The sequence below is a fragment of the Lepisma saccharinum genome, chromosome 14 (assembly GCF_977018435.1).
Source record: "Lepisma saccharinum chromosome 14, izLepSacc3.1, whole genome shotgun sequence".
Classification (NCBI taxonomy): Eukaryota; Metazoa; Arthropoda; class Insecta; order Zygentoma; family Lepismatidae; genus Lepisma; species Lepisma saccharinum.
Genome location: NC_139242.1, coordinates 76,358,397 through 76,380,793, shown reverse-complemented (window position 1 = coordinate 76,380,793; position 22,397 = coordinate 76,358,397). Strand labels below are relative to the sequence as shown.

Genomic DNA, 22,397 nt, shown 5'->3' with positions numbered 1-22,397 from the left:
TCGATCCTCGGGGAGTCCCAAAAATTTCAGTGGGGTGCCTACCACTTGAGAGCAATAGTGGCGGACTCTGGTCTCGAAAGCCAGGAAACAGCTGCAATGGGACTCTATGCGCTGGAGGCTGGACACCCAACAAAACGTCACTTGACAGGCCTTGACCCTACTGAACGCCCTCTGCTACCAAAACAACCATTATTGTTATTATGGCATGTAACGAACTTGAAGTCGTGCTTAGAAGTTTATTTAGGAAAGTAGGAAATATCACTAGATGAATTCTGTTGGCTTTAATACCACGGAATGGTCTAGTTTAGTTTGAAAAATAGAATGGATAGAATGAAATAAAACGAATTTTGATTAATGACAATCACCTAATAATAATGTTTAATCAATATTTTAAAAATTTATTACGGAAAACGTATTACGGAAATCATGCATTTATATGTATGAGTACTTTAAATATCGCTTGATTTTTCCTCAGATTTGATTGTGAATCAGGACAGTCCACAACAACAATTTTAAGAATCCCTTAAAAAGTAAGTGCTCAAGTAAATATGATAGTTACGTGCTTATAATGAACATATTTATCTTATAAGAAACTGCAATATTCATTACGCGTTATGTATTGCCCTATAAGCTGTGCTATTGCAAAAATACTAAAGAGATAACGCTATATAAAATATTAATGAAATAATTGCTGTATTGTGTTCCTCTTATAAATTTGATTATAATTAAAATAACCAAGTTTGTATTAAAGTTATAACTTCATATGTAAACTTCCTATCAAAAGTCGTTTCGGTAATGTCCAATGTTCAGCCAGCACCAGTATAAATCCAAATATTGTTTTGATGCTGATGTAATGCACTATTATCCTTTTCTCTTCATTTGAAAATTCATTTGAATATTTATTATTCTGGACATTATTCTATGCAGAAATAAAAACACGTTATTGATGTCTGTACATAATTTAGTTATTAATAAATTATAAATGCTCTAAAATAATTTTGATACTGAATATTAGAAAAGTGCGAGAAGTACATCCCAAATCTGTTAAATATGGACCTGTCGGAAAAATCTACAGTGTCTCGTATCACCATTACTCCGAAGAAAATGAAGTGTCTTTATTTATATCCACTTCCATTGATGTAATAATTTCACATTCTTCTCCAGTGCAAAGGAACAAAGAAGGCAAGGCAAAGTATGAATCTAAGTGAATATAAAACTGAGAGGGTAATGAGAACCAGAGAGCGACAAAAGCAACTGGGAACTTCTTCCTTTACAAAAGAGAGTCAGGAAGAGTAAGGAGTTGAGTGAAAGTGAATAAGAAGGGATTTACTTAAACTTGTACAGTCACGGACACTTCTGGGTTGTAACTATACCAGTGAGAGTCAATGGGCTTGTTACAATCCAGAAGTGTCCGTGACTGTAACAATTACCCACTGTAATAGGGATAATAGTAGCAGCATAAAGAAAGTGAAGAATAGCAAGGAAGGATTTGTAATAATCCCAAGAGATAACATGCAAACTACATAAAGTCAAAGAGAAGGACAGTATATGAAAAATCTGAATAGGGTAATGGTTAAGTAGAGCCAAAAAGCTCATGCTAGAAATATATTATATTTCATAGTAATAATGTAACGACAGAGAACGCATGGAAATGCACAGATATCGAATAACCCGAGCGGTGTTTGATTTATTCAAACGAAAGCGTAATCCTAAAAAAATCAGCTTTGTAAGCATTACCTAAAATACAGCTTTGAAAATTGAAGGACGCACGAGTATTGACAATGACATTGAGGACGGATAGATAGAAATATGCATGACTTATCTTGACGTGAATGCTGGTAGGAATTGATTGGTTGGCATACATTGTGAGTAAAACCTCCATGATATTTTGAACTACTACATGTAAACACGAGTTTGTGTTTTATTCATGCATTCGAAAGACAAAAATTGGTGCAGGAGTGATTTCAAGTCTTGAATGAAACAGTAGTGTACTTGCAGCGGCTTACCCAAGGGGGGTTGGTGACGGTCATAAACCTCCCCACCCCCGCATCCTTTTGGCCCAGTATTCCTACAAAAAAGAGCGTCAAAGACAGAAAAGATGCCAAAATGAGGGCTGACTAGTAAAAAAAAGAAAGTATACGTAACCACCCCTTTCGGAAACTCTGGGCATGCCATTGCCTATTTGTTTGGTTTATCAATCAAGCTGTCAACTTTGGTGCAAACCGTCCCGGGTTCTATTGTAGAAGGGAGTCCTAGAATTTCGGTGTTGAGCAAGAATCACTAGGAGCCGAGGATAACTCAGGTAGACAGAGAACAATAGACGCAGACAGCTTTCACCATCTATTGAACCAACCCTCCATGTGGAAAACAGAATCCAATGGTCTCATTAGTGTACTGTACAACGGATCCCCACAAGGTGGCAGTGAAAATAGCAGCCCCTACCTTGGCATGCGGCAGGAAAGGTCGAACCTGCGGCACCGTTTCCCGGTTACAGTTCTGTTTGTTTACATTCATTAAAAAGAGGCTAAGGCAAGGCCGTAGCCAGGCAGGAGCCAGGGGGGAGCTGAGCCCCCCTGCACTGCCATTAGTCCCCTTGACACTATGTAAAACTATTTTGTGTAATTTAGTTAAGATTGAAAAAATGTAGACAGGAGATATTACTTTGTTCGCAACTTAGTGAAGGATAAATTCACAGAACATGAACAGCAGCTAATACATTCATTCATCCATCTTATTTATAAGAAGTGTAAGTAGCGGCAAGTATTTAAAATATTCTCTTTTCTAGGCTCTAGAAAGTTCTTTCACAGGGAAGCTTATTTACCTGCACCTTCGCTGCCCCTGTTGCGACCTCCTATTTAGACAGAAATCTGTGACTTTGACGTCATCATTAACATTCCCTCCGCATCTGGTTAACAGCTCCCAAGTTTTGGGAACGTAGGGGAGTTTCATTACTTCAGCCTGAGGTGGATTGTACATGCACTATAGGCACTATGATTGAATATTGTGCATTTTTTCTTGTGATATAAATATCTGTATCATTAAAGTAGCATGGAGGGATGATTTCAGTAGCAGTCAAGTAACACTTCAAGCGATGTTTTAAAAGATATATAGAAAAATATATACTATTTGTATAATATTTCTTAATTTTATACAACTTAATGACCCCCCACACACACATAATTTACTTTCATTTAATACTGTTAAACTTTTTAAAAATGGATTTGGTTTACAAAGCCCCCTTGATCACCCGTGACTCCCCCTGATCACCTGTGAGTCCGCCCTGGAGATCAATTCTAGCTACGGACCTGGGCTAAGGTTGGAACTAACACACATTAATTTGCAAAGTCTATCCAAGATATTTCTAAAAGTATTCGTTTGTAGCAAAGCTGGACAATAGTGGAACCCTTCTTAATATGGTGTTACCGGAGAATGATGATCACAGACAGGGACCGAAAATGTACTGAGATGTGCAAGAGAAGCCTATGGAAATTGGTAGTCCAAAGAAGACGCAGGATAGGCGTCGCCAGAATTTTTTGTGAACGGGGTCATACCTTTGACATACAAATAATAATAACAATGAAATGGCTATTACTAATATTTTAAACAAATAATAACAATAATTATATTTTTAATTTGTTATTATTTATTCTTCGGGTTCCATTTAATGCAACAGATGAGTTTATCCAGCAATTGTTTTTATTCATTTTTACTGAAATGAATAGTTATTCTATTTTGTTATTAACTTTTACACACGTAGTTCAAGACAAATCTTTTAATGTTAAGGGGGAAATTTTACCCACAGAATAATGTCATGTTAACTCTGAAACAAAAATATCATTCCTTGGATTATTAACACGTGGAGTTGGTTATTCTTTGGATTAAGTGAAAGAATATCAAAACATGCAGTTTGTGAGTGATTCCTGCATTTTCCACTAGATTTTTCAACTTTTTTTACGTCGGTCATTCTGTTAGAACACTACTTACTGTCATCGACTTATTTTTCTTTCTTGAGGGGGAGGGCAACTAACCGGATCGACGACCATCGATCGTAGTACAAACTCTGAGATATGAGGGAATAATGAAGACTACAATTGCGCGAATTTCAAATTTAGAAAGCGAGGATGCAACCCTTTCGATTAGTACTGAATCGTTTTCGGATAATCTATAAACATTGGGCAAGTTCAGGTATCTAGAAACTAATTGAATGAGAATTAGATATAGAGTTTACATAAAATATGTCCCCCACGTATGTAAGATACATAGCCAGTACAAGGTGACGGGATCCGAGCCCCTCCCAAAACTTTTGCAAATCACATTTCTGTTCAATAAAATTTTTACGGAAAGAAAAGTAGCCAATTTTTGTAAATTTTTATAGAGACCCTGAATTTGAAATGGGAATATAACTGAAACGAAACCCACATATCGTATGCCTTATCCTATGTAGGAACGTTATTTTTTCAATATCGCGATAATATCAAATAACCTTAATTGTAGACAGAATTTGCTTAGTAGGGGACAAAAATGACATGCTAAACACATTGTTCATTCATAGTAAGTCGAGAAATAATACAAATTTATAATTTTACGTTACTGTTGGTATTTCTCCCGAATTTTACCCATATTTTGCAAATTTGTGCAAAATAACTGCGAAAATCGTAACTGCGAAAATCGTAAATTTTCTACGTATACGAAAACATTTTGGAAAAGTAATATTTTAAGAATAGACCTGTCACAATTTACATACATAGTGACAGGTACATTGTAAGTTATTATTTCAAAACTACTTTTCCAAACAGTTCTCCAGTATGTTTTAAATAAGGATAGGCCCAACCCGAAATGAAATCATCCTGGTTACGCCCCTGGTAAGATACCCTCATTTGCTACAATAATATATGTGTGCAAGTATGTGAAGGCTCCTGTGTGTGCCATCACAATTACAAGAAATTGATTTTATGAATATACTATGTAAAAAAAGTGGAAGAAATGCATTTATTTGAGGTTTACATAATTGATTCATTTGATTTATTTTACTTCGCTTTTCTGCCATTTTTGGCTAATCGCGAAGATGAGAATGAGTGATGATATGAGGAAAGTGATGAAGGGACACTCACAAAAAAAAAACACCCATGCCGAGGCCGGAATTCGAACCCGGGACCCGTAGCGTCGTAGCACGCTGTACTAACCACTCCGCCACCGAGGTTTACGTAAGTATTGCCACTACAGTTCCATTGATGAATAGTCAGGGTAATAGGTATCTCAATATGTAAGTGTAAGAGGAAGTGTAGTTGGTTTTATATGGAGTTTCTAGAAGAGCTACTTCGGGACGAGTTGTCTTGCTTTACATACCAAAAGGATGATTCCGACAGTGGAGAAGTTGGTTCCTTGCACCACCAGCCGCAAGAACACCGGCACACCAAACACCACTTATGAAAACCAGAGGTTCTTATTCACGGGACACTTAGCGACAACGTCACGTGCTCCGAGCGGAGGAGCCTGATCGACACGTGTGCTGCTTCAATGACTCGCGGAACCAGTATGAGGGCGTCCGGCGCTCTCTCCGAGTCTTCGGGTCCTCAGCTTCCTTTCCTCCGCGTTTCCAGGTCAAGCCGGCGTCCCATTTTCCCTCCTTCCACAATAAAGGTGTGGAAGCGGATTTTTATTGGCTGCCACCTCGTTCCTCCTTCCCCCCACCTTGCTCTCGGTTCGCAGGTGACCCCCAAAACCAAACGCAGACATCCGCCGAGGGAACTGCCACTTTCTTTTGTCTGAAGACCAACTTTCTCTGCGGCAGACCATTCATGTGTGCTCCTACGGTGCAGGTTATCTTATCACCGCAGCAATCCTCCCAAGGTACCTTGCATGTTCTCCAAAATGAATTTCGGTGGCTCTCGATTAACAACCTCCATTAACGTCCGCAGGAATTTCATTTTTCAAGGAGGGACAAGGCAATTTTCCCAGGGGACAAACGAGACATATTTTCTACCATAAAAATGTTGCCACCTTAAAATACACTCATTCACACTTATCATGTTCCCGTGTTGCCCTTTTAATATGTAACATAAATTGCTCTGACTTAAATGAAATAATATAATTTTAAGTTGACATTAATTTTCCAGGGGGGCGTAGCCCTCGTTAAGGACGTTCTTGGCACCCTCAATCAACACCTCCAACTTGAGACCAGAAAATTAAGCAACGGCATTTGACACATTTTCCAATTCCAAATTCCAAAAACAACTTTCTAATTTTAAATATATAATTGTTCTTTAACCCTTTCTCAAGTATTCGATGAAGTTTTGTTTCGTAAGTCCACTTTATGCACAGATAGGCTAATCGGAACTGAACGTTCAGTTTCAAATTGCATTCGAACCACTATGGCCTCTACCGGGTATGGAACCAGAGACTTCTTGATTACAAGGGACGACGTTACCACTGCGCCGTCGAGAAGGGCTCAAGTATTCGTCTTAGAGCCATCTTCCTTATCTATTTCCCCCCGAAACAGTACAACCATTCTGCATTGATATTGATATGATTCTACATTAATATGTATAATGTATGGAAGTTCAAGTAGTTACTCCCTCTCTATTAACTTTCTCTAACAGCTACCCCTACGCTCGTTTGGTGCCAACTCTTAAATAGGATATCAACTAAACATATTGAAATTGAGAGCCAAATCGATATTAAACAATTCCTACTCTTAGTTATGTACAGGGCATTTGTCAGACCCATTCTGGAATTCAGTTCTGTGACATGGAATTTTTCCTGTGGTGTTGGAAAACGTGACATCATTGAGAATATACAAAAGAAATTTCTTTCCTATTTATATTTTAGATTTAAACTGTTTAAATTATTTTATAGTTATGACAACCTATTGAATAAGTTAAAAGTTGAATCCCTTTCAGTTAGAAGAAATAGAAATGATATAAAATTCGTTGAGAAAATTTTAGAAGGTTACTACTCTGTCCCTACGCTTTTATCGAGAATATCTATACGAGCTACGCCGTATCGAGTACGCACTAAAGGGTCGTTATTGACAACATCCACAGATTATAAATATAATGAGTTTTTAAACTTCATAGTCAGTAGTTATAATGATTTCCAACGAGCCTAAAGATCAAATGTATTTTAATCATTCACCAGGCCTATTTTAATTACTTATATTTTAATGTATATATCATTCATATTTTATTGTACCTCTTATTGTATTTAGTACCTCCTTTGTAGTCATATTTTAATAATTCAATCTTGTATTATAAATTTTTGACTTTTTTGTATTTACATGTATACATACTGCTGTACTAAGGCCATCCAGCTGTTTTTCAGCAGGATAATACTAGAATAAATAAATAAATAAATAAAAATACCTAGGTATATTCTTTGCCATGCTTCAAGAACTGCACAATTAAAGTAATTTTGCATCTGCGACATTGTTGGCATCTTGGCTGGTGTTGTTTTTGTTTATTGTAAAAGAAAGATAGGAGGGCATAGTAAAAATAGAGGTTATAATTTTTCATGAGAAGATGCTAGGACAATGTAGAACGCATTCTGGGTTTAAGAGCAGAATGGACAGTAGTAAAAAAAAAAGTATGGTAAGGTTGATTTAGATGATAGATTATATCTTTAAATTTTCTCGTGTAGCCTAGTCAACACTCCCCATAAATTATAAATATAGCACGTGTAGTTATTACTTTCGCATATTTCCGGGGTTTTTCCAAAATATAGGACGAGGCTAATACGGTTCTTGAGCAAACACAGAGTACATGAATCATTTTTATTCTTTCTTCTTTATTGCAAACATTGCATCACCATCTTCGAGAGCCCTAACGGATACAAAGAGAAATACCGTGTTGCAACCTCTTACATCTGGTTTTGGAAATTCCTCTGTGCAGAAGGATACCATCACTGCGTGGGATTCAACTTCCAAGCTGCTCTGAGTTTCTTTTTGCCTAATGTGGTTCTAAATGACATTCCGCGTTGACAGTTGATTCACCGGGTGTTGTATTGGCTCCTACTTTCTAGAACTCTTCCTTCCCTCCGCCCCCAGTCACTGAACAAAGTGAAGCGCGCAATTAGTGAATATATTCTTCTTATGTTCTACTATGATATCCGCTTGATCCATTACTTGATCGCCAAACTGGTAAAGATTATTTCTTAGCTGGCAGTTTCCTTTGAGATCTGAAGGTTATATGTGTTGCCTAGCATCATCTTCTAACACCAGATCTTCTCAGATTATGTATAATATAATATTACACATAGTGTTGCCCACGAGACGAGACTTTGGCCTGTCTCGTCTCGTGGAAATGCTGTGAAATGCTGTCTCGTCTCGAAAATATTCGTTTGTCAAAGGGACACATGATCAATCTCGTCTCGTCTCGAATTTTTAAAAGCCTGTCCCGTCTCGTCCCGTGGGCAACACTAATTACACATAATATGTATTTTATAATTTATATAATACAAGCTTGGAACACGACATTCTGGTTAGTGGTGCGTATTCCAAGCACTTTTTATTTGCCGGCCCCCGTGGCGGAGTGGTTAGTACATTGGGCTACGATGCCAGGAGTTCCGGGTTCGAATCCCGGCCTGGGCATGGGTGTTCTTTGTGAGTATTCCTTCACGAATTTCATCACATCATCACTCATCCCCATCTTCGCAAATTAGCCAAACGTGGCACAAACTGCGAAGTAAAATAGAGCAAATCAATCAATCAATTCAAGCACTATTGATTGATTTGGTTTATTTTAGCTACTTCGCTTTTCTGCCGCTTTTAGTTAATCGCGAAGATGAAAATGACTGATGCGATGAAGAGACGCTCACAAAGATTCGAACCCGGGACCCCTGGCGTCGTAGCGCAAACAACTCTGCTACTTAGATCGACCATTGAATTTGTGGGACCTTGTATTGTGAGAAACCCAATATATTTACGGGCAAGGTAACACCCAAACCAACAAATAGTCACGTGGTTTTATTTGCATTAACTTTCGTTCTTGTAATGCATGGATAATAATACAGATCTTTTGTCATCCTATCCAAAACTTGACAAGGCCCTGGTGGAGCGTATTCATTCATGGTGGCCACTCTAGAACCATGATAAAATTCAAGTATAGTTCCCGGTTTTCAAGGCGAACTTTCCAAAACTTCAAGGGCACAAACCATTTCATCCATACGTATTACTGCCTCACACCACCCACACACACACACACACACAAATATATAAACAATATAAAAGGGTCTGCATGATTCCAATGTATGCAAACATTCTAATTAAATTCAGTTAAACGGTATATCTACAAGCACAAGTCACAAATGTTACGGGATATTTTAATCTACGAAAAGCTGTTAATTGTATAAACATTTCAAACTGAAATTTACCTAACCAACTTCAGGATATCTTATCTTGCAATAATCTTCCGCCTGTCAAGTAGATAGTTCTGCAAAGGACACTAACAAAGTAAACATATTGAGAGAATTCTGTTTTATTTTCCAAGCAGCTTTCTTTTCCTTCCTCGATAAAAATAAAGAGCTAAGCTGTGAAAAAACTTGCCTCATGACATTTATGAATATGTATAAATTCAATGGGATTTTGATTAATAAAAGTTGCAATTTTCACGTCCAGGAAGGAAAATTCACGCATAATTCCCGGAATTCTTGGTGAGTAGCCACCCTTCTATTGCTGCAACCACATCGAACAGATATGTAGTGCGGGTCGCATAACTGCAAGGATGAACTCAGTCTGCTCACAGATTTCTTTCAGTGCTCTTTCAATCGGCAGTTTGCAAGTTCTCTGTGAAACAAAAGGATTTACAATTGACATCCAGAGGAAGTTTAAACAAAGCATTTTTTTAAATGTTTGAATTTCGTTTATTTATGTCGCTTTCCTTACGCTGGCTATAAGGACCTATGTTAGATGAGATGGATATAGGGACACCCACGAACACACAAAAAAATACTCTGTGTGAGTTCAGGCGCCAGTGCTTCGTTTCCTGCAAGAACAGAGTTTCCAGGGTGTACTACCTGCAATAGAAGTTCGCATTCGAATACATTCTGAAAGGGTCACCCAATTCTTACACCCGAAATCTGCGAAATATTAAAATCATTGACCATAATGGGAAAATATCACAATAGGGGATACGAAATGAGGAGCGCTTCGGTTCGAATGCCAGATAAAGTAAAGGTGTATGTATTTTTCGTTATATGTCGTCCATTCGGTCATTTCAACCGCTGGTATTAACTAAGCGACGTTATTATTTTCCTTTTTTAAAAAATGTAATAAAATGAGTGGATGATTCGTCTGGAAAAAAAAGGGCGGGGAGGGGGGGAGACAATCGATGTCTCAATTGGTCATTCAACGCCGCTAAGACATGCGGAAATCCTTATCTGGAACCTGTTCTATTTGTGCGTGGTTGCGTTATAGTCTTCCGAGAGGCGTGTTACTTGCGTAAGGAACTGCTGGCGTTCGCAGAACGGCCATGAAGTGAGCCGAGCGACAATCAGGAAGTTTTGAGACCACCTTGCTCGTTATGCGGGCTGACCATCAGGGTCACCGGATGATATCGGAAGCTGATTGATCAGTTGGTTATGCTAGCGGGACAAGAGACTTTCTTACTTTCCTCTTTCCTTCTTCCTTCTCAATGCCTTTCTTTGCTTCTATCTTTTTCTCCCTTTCATTCTATCTCTTTACCTCCACTTTCTTTACACGCCCATCTCTTTCATCCCTCACATGCGAGTTAATATTTTACTTTCTTTTTCTGATTCCTCTTCCTCTTTTCCTTTTCCCCTCTCTTTCATTCACACACACACTCGTTCTCTCTCTGCTTTCTCTCTCTCTCCATCTCTCTCTCACACGCACACACACATAATCGCCTATTCTCCCGCTCATTCTTTTCTATTCTTCCCCTTTCTTAAGGCCGCGGTGGCTCAGTCGGTAACGCGTCTGACTACCATGCTCAAGGTCCCGGGTTCGATCCCCGGCCGGTTCAAATCCGGGAACTTTTCTAACGATGGAAGCGGCCCCGGCGCCAACCCAGCGTCGAATAACATGGGTACCTGGGGGAAACCCTGGGGGGTAAAGGCGGTCAGGGGCGTGATGCTGATCACATCACCCCCACTCACGACCGGATCAAGAAAGTGTGGGGCGTTATCCCCACACCCCCTATACGCCTTCATGGCGTGGTGCTAAGCACAGGGGAGCACTTTACCTTTTACCCCTTTCTTACTATTCCACTCCCTCTTTTTCTTTCTTTTTCTATCCTAAATCACTTGTTCTCCCCCTCCCTTAATCATTTTGCATGTTGCTTCGTTCTATCTGCTATTTTCATTACTACATCAGCGCATATTGTGGACCACTTTAGTCACATGGACATTGTATGTCCGTAATCTTCTGTGTCGTATCGTCGTACGGACGTATACATCCACATTAAAAACCAGAACATCATCAATCTCCACAAACAATTTTCCATCGTCTAAGAAAATGTCATACATTGTATGCATATTTGTACCACTGCAAATCCACACACGGCAGGATAATGCACGCATATTTTTTGTTCTTGTTGTTGAATAAAGTTTTTCATTCGCAATCTAGTAATCATTATAACGGGTGTTTCATAAAGACTTGAGGGGTTGCAAAAATTTATTGCAAGTATTGAACTTACGTTAATGAAACCAGTCCAGAACGATCGAGGAACGCAAACAGTTTGTGCGTGTATGTTTTGTTAAGCTGAGAGTTCACATCCCTGCCGCTAGGCCACACTCAAATGAGCCACATCACTCACAGTGTTTTGTACAATGTTTTGGTCACCAAGATCACCGGACCTTACACCGTGACTTCTTTTCGTGGGGTTTCATCACGCCTCACCGGTGCTGCGTGATATCGCAGCCCTAAGGGAGCGTATCGTCGCAGCAATAGACACTATCGACAGGCCCATGTTGATGTAAGTGTTGCAAGAATTAGACTACCGTGCAGATGCGTGCTGTGTCACCCGTGATGCACACATTGAACTTTTGTAGGTGTAAAAAGAAATGTTTGAGTTTCTCGTTCTTTCTGGACTGGTTTCATGAACCGTAAGTTTAATACTTAACTTGCAATAAATTTTTGTAGCCCCTCAATTATTTATGAAGCACCCGGTATATTTACAATAAAAACTATTCAATAACGTTGTAGGTGTGGCAATTGGAATTTTGATTTGGTCAATCTTTAACCCTAAACACTGAGTTTGATATAGTTAACTTACGTGATAGACTTGCATAGCATACATACGCTGACGAGAATTTTCTTCCCATATAACTGAAACTGACTCAAGCTGAGTCATTTTACTTTGCTACTTTTGCTGCAAAGATTGATTTAACCCTTGTACATCTTCAAGCCTTCAAGGCGTTGTTGTGTATAAATCCATCGGTCGTTAATACGGCGGGCATTGTTTTACTGCTACCCATGCTTCACGAAGTTAAAAAAATGATCGTCTTTTCACAGGTTCGACTGACGCAAACAAGCCACAGCTATGGCATGCTCACATCACGTGCGTTGCTACCCAAATTGGAAGATTATTGAAAAAGCCGTGGGAAATTATAGACCAAGGAAGCAGCGGAAGGCATATCTCGCCATCTTTGAAGATGAAATACGACCGTCATGATCCAATAATGGTACGCGTTGGGTCGGATGAGTTAATGAGGATGTGGGCGATGTGTGTGCTTTTGTGCGGAGTGTAATAACACGTTATCGACTGCAGAGAGGGTCTTTCGAATCGTGAAGAGAGGGAGTTCCGCAGCTGGCTCATCTTGAAGGTATCGTTAGGCACCGAAGAGAAGCTGCAATCGCGATGGAAATTCCTTCTCGTTTTCAAAGGGGTCGGTGCTGCTCTGTGCAGCGTTCGCGTTGCGTTGTTCCCGCTTCTCCTGTTCCCCATGCAACGTGATCATGTCTTCTGCTTGTCTATCATTTGGTTTTCTGCAAGGTGACGTCAAAAAGGATACACAACATACCTAACGTAATGACGCAAGCATGGGCTGCTTGAGGACTTACATGACTAGCGCCAAAACCTTATTTCTGATTATATAAGTGTTGTTATTTGTTTAAATAAGAGTTAGATTTGTGTAGGCAAAAATAATTGAAGTTGCTACTGTATAATAAGTAAGTATATTGCAAAATCATGTAGCAATTTAATCTAAGAGATTACTGTTATTTTGATATACATACCTACAATAAACATGTTCTTTAAGACTTAAAGCTATTATTTCTTCCTAAATAAAACCGTAAATATGTTTTCTTTATTGGGTAGTGGTGGAAAGTACGAGGACCAGGTTGGGAAATTAGGGGGTGGCAGGGTACACAAATTAAGGGGGGCCAGATATCCACCCAGCCCCGGGTGAAAAATTTATCTTAAGTCGCCCCCAGGTTCAAGATACATGCCACAACCTTTTAAGTTAGTAACAATAAAAAAAGAATATACACTTTTATAAGAAACAATCAACAAACATTATTCCAATCGTGTTAGCTACTAAAAGAACAGCCCTCCATTATGTAATGATTCAAATATCTTTGACGTCATCAAATATTGCATTATAGATTGCATTCTGACATTAAGTAGGGGATGTAAACATGGCTTTCCTCGTGCAAAAAATCACGTTGAACATATTTTTCTATATTTTCGAGTTCTTATAATCAGACCCAGAAAAAACTGATTTGAATCAATTAAACAAAACACGTTTGGTTGAAGTATTTGGTAGCAGTAATCAAATGTGATGGTAGCCCTTAAAATTGGATAATTTTGACTACGTTATTTAATAATCCTTTTAAAATTGGGTCAATTCGGTCAGGATTTTTAAAAGTAATTCTGGTGAATATGTATTACTTTGTCGGCTGTTTAAAGCACCTTTTTGATATGTGAATGACCGAATAACAAGTCTTATAGAATATTTTCTATACGCTATGCTATAGGTTTAAATGAGAAGGAAAATAACTTACAAAACATCTACAACTCATACAGAAAAACTTGCCTAGTAGTCACGGTAGTTCAATCGGTTGGGCGTCTGACCGCCACACGGGAGACACGGGTTCGATTCCTGCATTGAGCGATCTGGGGGGAAATTTTCGGACATCAAGCGGCTCTGAGATTCACTCAGCATCTAACCAATGGGGATGATTTTTACGGAGTAAGAGCGGTCAGAACTTGATGCTGATTACACCATCTCCACTATGGCCAAGGTCGAGAATGTTCGGGACTTAGTCTTCACGTCTCCTGTCCTCTTTCCTCTCCATCAGTTTAATCTGGATCTCGTGCAGATATGCAATGATCCTTTAAATTTTCTTCCATGCAAATTCAGTGTTAAACTCCCATTTTTTTCTGTTTTGAATACGTGACTTTCTACCACGGTGACACAATGCAATGTGTCAACCGGGACAGCCGCAGCCTGGCGCTTGTTTCGAAATCTGGAAGCATTTACTGACAAAGGAATCGGTATTCCTGGCGTGTTTCAAGAAGCATGCATATTAAGCACCGTCTCCTGTGCAGACAAACCTAAATACGCTGGTTTCAAGCCGCGCTGCCTGACGAAACACATGAACGTTCCCAGGAACCACATTCCAATCTTCACTGACGCGCGCAACAAACGAAGAAGAAGAAAGGACCATAGTGTGTTCCAGTGTTTATGCAAATGCAATCCAGCGTTACCAACTGTAATAGTATAAATCTAGACGTAGATTTTTTAAAAAAGATTCTAACAAGAAAAGGAACTTGTAATCAATTTCTAAGCCAGGAGGTGTTGGTGAGGGCACACCTCCCCTCCTTTTGGCCGAGCTTTCATAAAATTAAAAAATAAATACTTCAATTTTCATGAATGTCGGCAAAATATAAGACTGACTTCCATTTTAAAACGGCATAATCGCTTTCCATTACGGGCATACCCACACTCTCAAAAATCTTCAGCTTGCCAGTTGGGGTTCCAAGGTTTTTCAGAGGGAGATGGAATTGTAAGTGTGAATATTAGGTTACGTAGCTGCGTTCTAGGGAGAGGGGGCATGGTACACAATAAAATATTTCGTAATTACCGTTATATTTACAACGAATCTAGGACAATTGCTATGGTAGACAATTGCCATGATTTTGACGGCTCTGATGGCGCCTGTTGCTGTTACAAATTAATAGTAGGACAATTGCGGCGATCAGGATATAACCTAACCTAACCAAAGGCGCCACAGAACTAATAATGCTGTAGAAGGTTGGAACTACAAAATCAATAGGTGACTTGGAAGACCGCATCCAAAAATTCATGATGTTCTAGCCGGCCTCAAGAGCCAAGGAGAAGACACCAACATCAAGTACATGCGGATGGAACTTAATCTAGAAGGTCAGGAAAGGAAGAAGCGTAATATTAAAATCGACGAGAGAGTTGGAAAGTGCATTCGCACATATGAGGAAACGGGAGACTTCAAAAGTTGTCTGTTGGCTCTAGCCCATGTTCAAAAAACTTGATTGAACCAAATTCCCAGCCGAAAATATCAATATTTCACATAATTCTCTTGTAAAAGGTATTGTACGGGGTGTTAAGTCACCCTTCAGTTTGACGGAAGATTTAAAATGTCATGGCAATTGTCCACCCGCCCTTTCACTTCTAACTGTGTTCATCGCAATTGTCCGTCACCGCAATTGTTCGCCATCGCAATTGTCCGGCTACCATTTACAACTTTGGTTTTTACAGTTATTTACTGTTTTCAATAGAAAATGTTTATTTGATTGATTTGGTTATGTTACTTCGCTTTTCTACTCCTTTGGGCTAATTGCGAAGATGAGCATGAGTGAGGTTATGATGAAATTGATTCGAACTCGTGACCCCTGACCCTGGCGTCGTAGCGCGCTTTGCTTCGCGAAGGTCGGCTTATTTGAAAATGTTGATTATCTCAAAACCTCAGGAGGGGCTGTAGACCCATCAGTCCCCCCTCCGCACGCCAGTATTCAACATGTCACTACTGTCAAAGGCGAAAAGAACGTTGGCACAAGCACTGCTGCACAATAATATCGCGTTAGTTGGCAACACTTTCATGTTAAAAAAAAGTCCCTGTCTAAACCAGGCCGCGTATACTTCTACAGCGCATTACAATACAATGATAGGATACTAGAACCTAATTTCAACATTGGCTGACAGTTCTCACACTTCTCCCCCGTCGCATTGTTCCCTCTGGTCCCATAATTATCCCTGTTTAGACGGCGAAACGTCTCCCACGATGTGATGGTAGGAACGTGGGCAGCTGGTCGGAAAGCATTTAACAGCCGATGAACTGGGAGCATAACGCGACGGTGCATCCATGTATTTCCATGACGTTCCAGAGAGATATTATCTGATACCCTACATCGAAAGCATTTTCCCAACGATTGCTATCGTAATGTTGTTTTTTTTATGGCGGCAAGAACGCCGGGTGTCATATGCGTTACACAATTACTGATTTGCATTTTAGCACGTTTTCAACGATACCATCTAGGTTAGTGTCTCACACATCGCAATATGCATGGTGTTCAATTTGATCCAAGTTCGGGTGGGCAAAAGATACAACAGGGTTTTTCTGTGATGAACGTTCCCACATACCATATTTCCCAACAAGACAATATAGCCCCGGGTGTACGACGGCAAATTTGGGAATCAAGGCCCCCCGCAGAGAGAGGCCAGGGTGCAGTTGCACCTCCTCGTTTGCCCACCCCTGTTAAGATACCTTGTTTGACTCCCAGGAAAAAAAGTTCTCCGGACGTCCATGTGTGTCATTGGCCTCCGTTGAACAGGCCGTTCCTTTCAACCAAACATTTCCTTTTGGTGCTAAACTCAAGCAAAAATTAAGCAAGTCACTAGTATTCTTCAGATTCTTGCCGACCTGCGTGACCGAGTGGTTATCACAGCGCGCTAATATGCCAAGGGTCTCGTGTTCGAATCCCGGCCTGGGAATAATTGCTCTCTGTGAGGGGTCCCTTCATGAATTTCACCATACGAGGGTCACTATTTATATTTTGAGCCTAACAATGAAAGAACAGGAATTTGGCATTGAAAACTGCTTTATTGTTTTTCGAAGTATTCTCCTTTATAGTCAATACACTTTTGCATTCGTTCGAACCATTTGTCAAAGCAGTTTTTCCAATCTTCTTGAGACACCTCCATAATATGGTTTTTGAACGCATCAACGGCGTCTTCCGCCGACGAAAATTGTTGCCCACGCAATTTATTCTTGACATTCGGGAACAAGAAGAAGTTATTGGGTGCCAAATCAGGACTGTACGGCGGATGACCCATCAATTCGATTTTTTGACTGTTCATAAAGTCGGTTGTTAGACGAGATGTGTGACGGCTGGCGTTGTCTTGATGAAGAATGATCCGACGGCGTTTGTTTGTTTTCCGTATTTGACCGAAGACCTCTGGCAAACAAATTGTTGTGTACCATTCAGAGTTGACCGTTCTACGTTCCTCTAAAAGCACAGTTGCCACATGACCAGTTTTCCCGAAAAAACAGGCGACCATTTGTTTCGATGTGCTTCGAGCGCGAACAACTTTTGTTGGATTGGGTTCATCTTGAAACACCCATACAGTCGACTGCTGTTTACGTTCCGGCTCATATGCATATATCCACGATTCGTCACCTGTTACAATCTTATATACGTCTTTTGAAGCACCACGATTGTATTTATTGAGCATTTGTTTGCACCAATTGACGCGAGCGTCTTTTTGAGTTTTTGTCAAATTGTGTGGGATCCAACGAGAACATACCTTTCTCACAGCTAAATGATCATGTAATATTTTATATATGCTGGTGGAATTAATGCCTATGGTTGCCTCAATCTCACAGTATGTCACATGACGATCTTGCAGTATTAGGTTTTGCACAGCATCAATGTTTTCTTGAACAACAACTGATTTTGGACGACCTTCGCGAATCTCGTCGGTGAGCGAATGGCGGCCACGATTAAATTCGTTATACCAGCGTTTCACAGTGGCAAAGGATGGGGCTTCTTCGCCAAATGTGGAAGTAAGTTGATCGATGCACTCTTGTCTTGATAATCCACGTCGAAAATCGTAAAAAATCATCGCACGAAAATGTTCACGAGTTAATTCCATTTTATTGTTGTCGCGCAATCTCCAAGGCAACATAAACAACACAAATGAAGCTATTGAAAAAACATTTGAAGTACGTTATGGTCAATTATGCCAGACGATTCCGTGCAAACGTCAAATCGCGCCTAACTTCAATCAGTGTTGCCAAGGCTCAAAATATAAATAGTGACCCTCGTATCATAACTCATTCTCATCATTAAGGCTAGGATCTTTATGACGATCTTTATGACCTAAAAATCACCAAAATATGCAAAATAAAATATGCTCTTATGACTTAAAATTTTACAAAATATGCACTATAATTTGAAAAATATGCCCTTATAACTAGACTGTTTCAAACATCAATATCTAACTTATGCTGAAATATTTTCATATACATACTATTTGTAGTTCACTTTATGGGCCCTGATGAGTTGAAATGCACAATGAATACTTTCTGTAAATTTTCAATTAAAAATGAAAAAGATTTTGCTGCAGCCGAAAGGAGAAAAAACCCTGTAGTGAACATGGGAGTAAGAGCGAATCCACTTGGAAAATGACTGTATTTTGCTTGAAAAAAGCAAAAATATGCTGAACATGACCGAAAAATCCATCAAAGTATGCTTTATCGCGTAGAAATGGCCAAATATGCCAAAATATGCCCTTAAAAAGCACCTTAATTCAATTAGTTTCTTTACAATATGAATTTATATATATTTAGGGAACACATCACCCTTACCAAATAAAATATGCTAAGTCATAAAAATCCTAGCCCTACCCATCATCGTGATTAGCCAAAAAGTGGCAGAAAGCGACGCTAAATAACAAAAATTAAGTTAAATCTTCAGTTGCATTGCCATATTATTGTAGAGATACCTCCTAAACGTTCATTGGTGTTTAAGTTAGTGGCTAAAGGTTACATTCGTGTCTCATGTTTTCTTTATTTTCAACATCGCAGCCCCTAAATTTCATTCCGCACCCCCTCAGCACCCGTAGATGATAAATCCTGGCGCCGTCGCTGACGTAACACTCCCTTTCGAAAATCCTGGGCACGCCAATGGGACCCATCCGATAATATAGTTCTAGATGCGTGCTTGGTCGGCTAATTTTTGTTGAGTTCGTGTCTGTCAGGGCAATAATTTACTCTCTTCGTTTAATCGCATGCAAATATTCCGTAGACTGTTCTATAAACAGCTGAGTAATCATTGTTGTGCCACACCTAGGGGGTCGCAGCAGGGACGTAAATAACAGCTCTACAACCCCTGCTGTGAGCAGTAAGAATGAAAGACCGGTAGTTAACAAAAAAATTTCTTTCTACGAACTGACAGAAGATGTTGGCTTTCTCGACCCATGGGATTGTTTTAAAGATTTTCTACCGTGCTTTGAGTATTCTAGTAAATCAAGTAAACAATAGATTTCAGTGTGTGAAACAAATCAAAGAAAGCTTCACCCTTTTAAGCCCCACCGCCCTAACGGAACACGCCAACAGACAGAGGGATCCGGTCCTAATTTCCGGGAGAAATATGAAGATATCTTAGAATATAAATTGTTTTCGGAATGTAGTGTCAACTGAAATCAAAAGAAGAATCATGTCGAACATCAGGGAAGATGCAGAATTCTTCTTGATGGAAAACAAAATTCTGTCTACTAGCATTCCTGACTTATGCACTGCTTTTCAAAAAAAGAAAAGTAAAAAAGGTAAAGTGCTCCCCTGTGCATAGCACCACGCCATGAAGGCGTATAGGGGGTGTGGGGGTAACGCCCACACTTTCTTGATCCCGGTCGTGAGTGGGGTGATGTGATCAGCATCACGCCCCTGACCGCCTTTACCCCCCAGGGTTTCCCCGAGGTACCCATGTTATTCGACGCTGGGTGGGCGCCGGGGCCGCTTCCATCGTTAGAAAAGTCCCCGGATTTGAACCGGCCGGGGATCGAACCCGGGACCTTGAGCATGGTAGTCAGACGCGTTACCGACTGAGCCACCGCGGCACTGCTTTTCAGCTGTATTTTACCCTTCCTGTGATTGCGTGGACTGGCGCTGTCAACAATCGAAAGCTATCGGGCTCGAATACTGGACTTGATCAAACTAGCACAAAAATTTGGTTCCATAAAAAAACGCAGAGGACTGGTAATGAGCATTTAACAATAGTCCTATCGTCATTTTTGTAGTAACAGTGTGTTTTTATACACAATTATAATAATATTTTTTCGTTTGTCTGTTGTCTTAACCTTTCGTACCAATTTTTATATTGATTCAAATTACATTCATATTTGTATATACCTAATATAAACGTAGGCGGGAATTAATATTTCAGAAAGCTCTTTTTAAAAAACGAGTAGAGGCGCACAACTGGAAGTTGCGGGGGGGGGGGGGGCGCAGAGCGTGTCAGTTACGCTAGTGGGTCGCAAAGTTCATTCCCCTTCCACAGAAAAGGGAAAATAAACAAATTTATTTAACAAAATTTATTCGAGAATGGCAATGCTGGGAGAATTTAGCGACATACTTTTTCTTGTAAAAAAAATAAAAATGCCTTCTTTGAATCGTACACGGCTGAACACTCATTGCAACATATGTCGAAACTCCAGCCGATGTAGCTAGCTACTCAGTAGCGTACGCAGGATTTCATCAAGGGGGGTGTTATTTCGAAAACTTTCTACAAATTCACATTACATTGTTTTATTATACTTTATTTAATTATTAATAATAATAATTAATAATTCTTATAATTAACTAATCAATTAGTTTAATTACTACTAATAATTACTACTAATGCAGCTGCTATTTATGAAAGAAATAGAACAAAATTACATTTCTTTTGATTCTTTGTAACAAAATAATTGTCTAGTCAACGGTTATTTGTATATGATAAGTCAGACATTTTAAGTGTGAAGAAAATCCATAAAAAGAAGCAAATATATTAAATTTATTGAAATAATTGAAATATGAAACTCATTCAAGGAGCCGCGCTGATCTAGTCTGACAACTTCGTGGCAGATCCGGGTTCGATTCACGGAATTGGTTGGAATTTATCCAGCCTTGTCTCCGCACCCAGCCTCATAGCAATGGGTACCTGAGAGCAACCCTGGGGGATGAAGGCTGCCGGAGCATGGTGCTGATCACATCACCTGCAAAATAGTTCGAGATCGATAATCTTTGGGGCCCACCACACCACTACGTGTGCCTTCATGGCTCGGTGCTATATGCACGGGGGAATTTACATTACCTTTACCTATGGAACTCGCCCAGGATGATGATGAAGCGCGAAAATACATGTTGCTAAATTCCACTGAGTCTATGTTTTCGTTGGAAAGTGAGTTTATAGACATTCCAACACATTGATCACTTCTAGGTGATTCACAAAGCACTTCTTCAACATTATTTAATGATGTGGATGTAGACTCAGCATCACTTGAGAGTTCACAAGGGGATGTGAAATCAGTACCGGGAAGAACGTTTGCAATAAGGTCGGCACACTGCGACGAAGCAAGGAATTTTCACAATTCTCGCGAGAGTCACTGCGCGACTTCTTGCAAAAAAGAATTTCAAATTTGAACTTTGCGGCCGCGTAGATTGTGTTTGGAATGTTGTGTTTTTCTTCATGCTGCATGGGAATAATAATTCAAATTATTATTATTATTATTATTATTATTATTATTATTATTATTATTATTACTGTCGCAGATCTTTGACTGTGATAAATTAGGCATTTTTATTTTTTTTCTACAGCATTTTCCATAATATTTCAAAAGCTCAAGGGGGGGGGTTTAAACCCGGTAACCCCCCCCTTGCGTACGCCACTGTAGCTACTCGATTTCTCACACATCAATCCGGGATCCTGCTCCACTTGGGAGAATCAAGCAGCCATGATGCAAGACATTGATTATTGCCGTTTCCATTGTTGCTCCGAAGAAACTCTCATGTGACGCAATAACATGTCCATTGTTAACATGAAAGGAAGAAAAAAAAACGTATAAAAGTAAACTCACTTTCACTCGCAAATAGTGGCACTGAGGGGGAAAATATGTTTTGGCCGGGGCACCGTAATTGCCCTCCAGTTGCGTGTTTCTCCTGCCAGCATCGGAACACAGACGCAAGACCACGGTTTCGTCTTCTTCTTCGTGCGTTGTCACAGTTCACGAACCGCATCTAAATTCTTCACAGGAACTTCCGCAATGTTCCGTGTACAGCGGTTGTGTTTTTTTTCCTCTAGCGCTCTTGCCCCCTCGTTCGAGTTACCATATATATTTTTCGAGGATTACAAAACAATGCCACGGGTCAAAGGTCGCAGACGTTGCAGTTGTAGCCTGACCCTCTTGGTAAGATGTAATTCTCAGGAAGA

General features: G+C 39.8%; 1 protein-coding gene across 2 annotated transcripts in view; it reads right to left on the bottom strand.

The window, feature by feature from the left end:
- The window catches only part of LOC145999045 (uncharacterized), a 154,348-nt gene that overhangs the window by 19,467 nt on the left and 112,484 nt on the right, over window positions 1-22,397 (bottom strand). Inside the window, exon 1 of one of the 2 annotated variants that reach the window (XM_083135981.1) lies at window positions 5,347-5,544. The exons of the other annotated variant lie outside the window; for it this stretch is intronic. The gene's annotated coding sequence lies outside the window, so the exon portion shown is untranslated. Of the gene's footprint in view, window positions 1-5,346; window positions 5,545-22,397 lie in introns of those variants that run through there. 2 annotated transcript variants of the gene reach the window in all.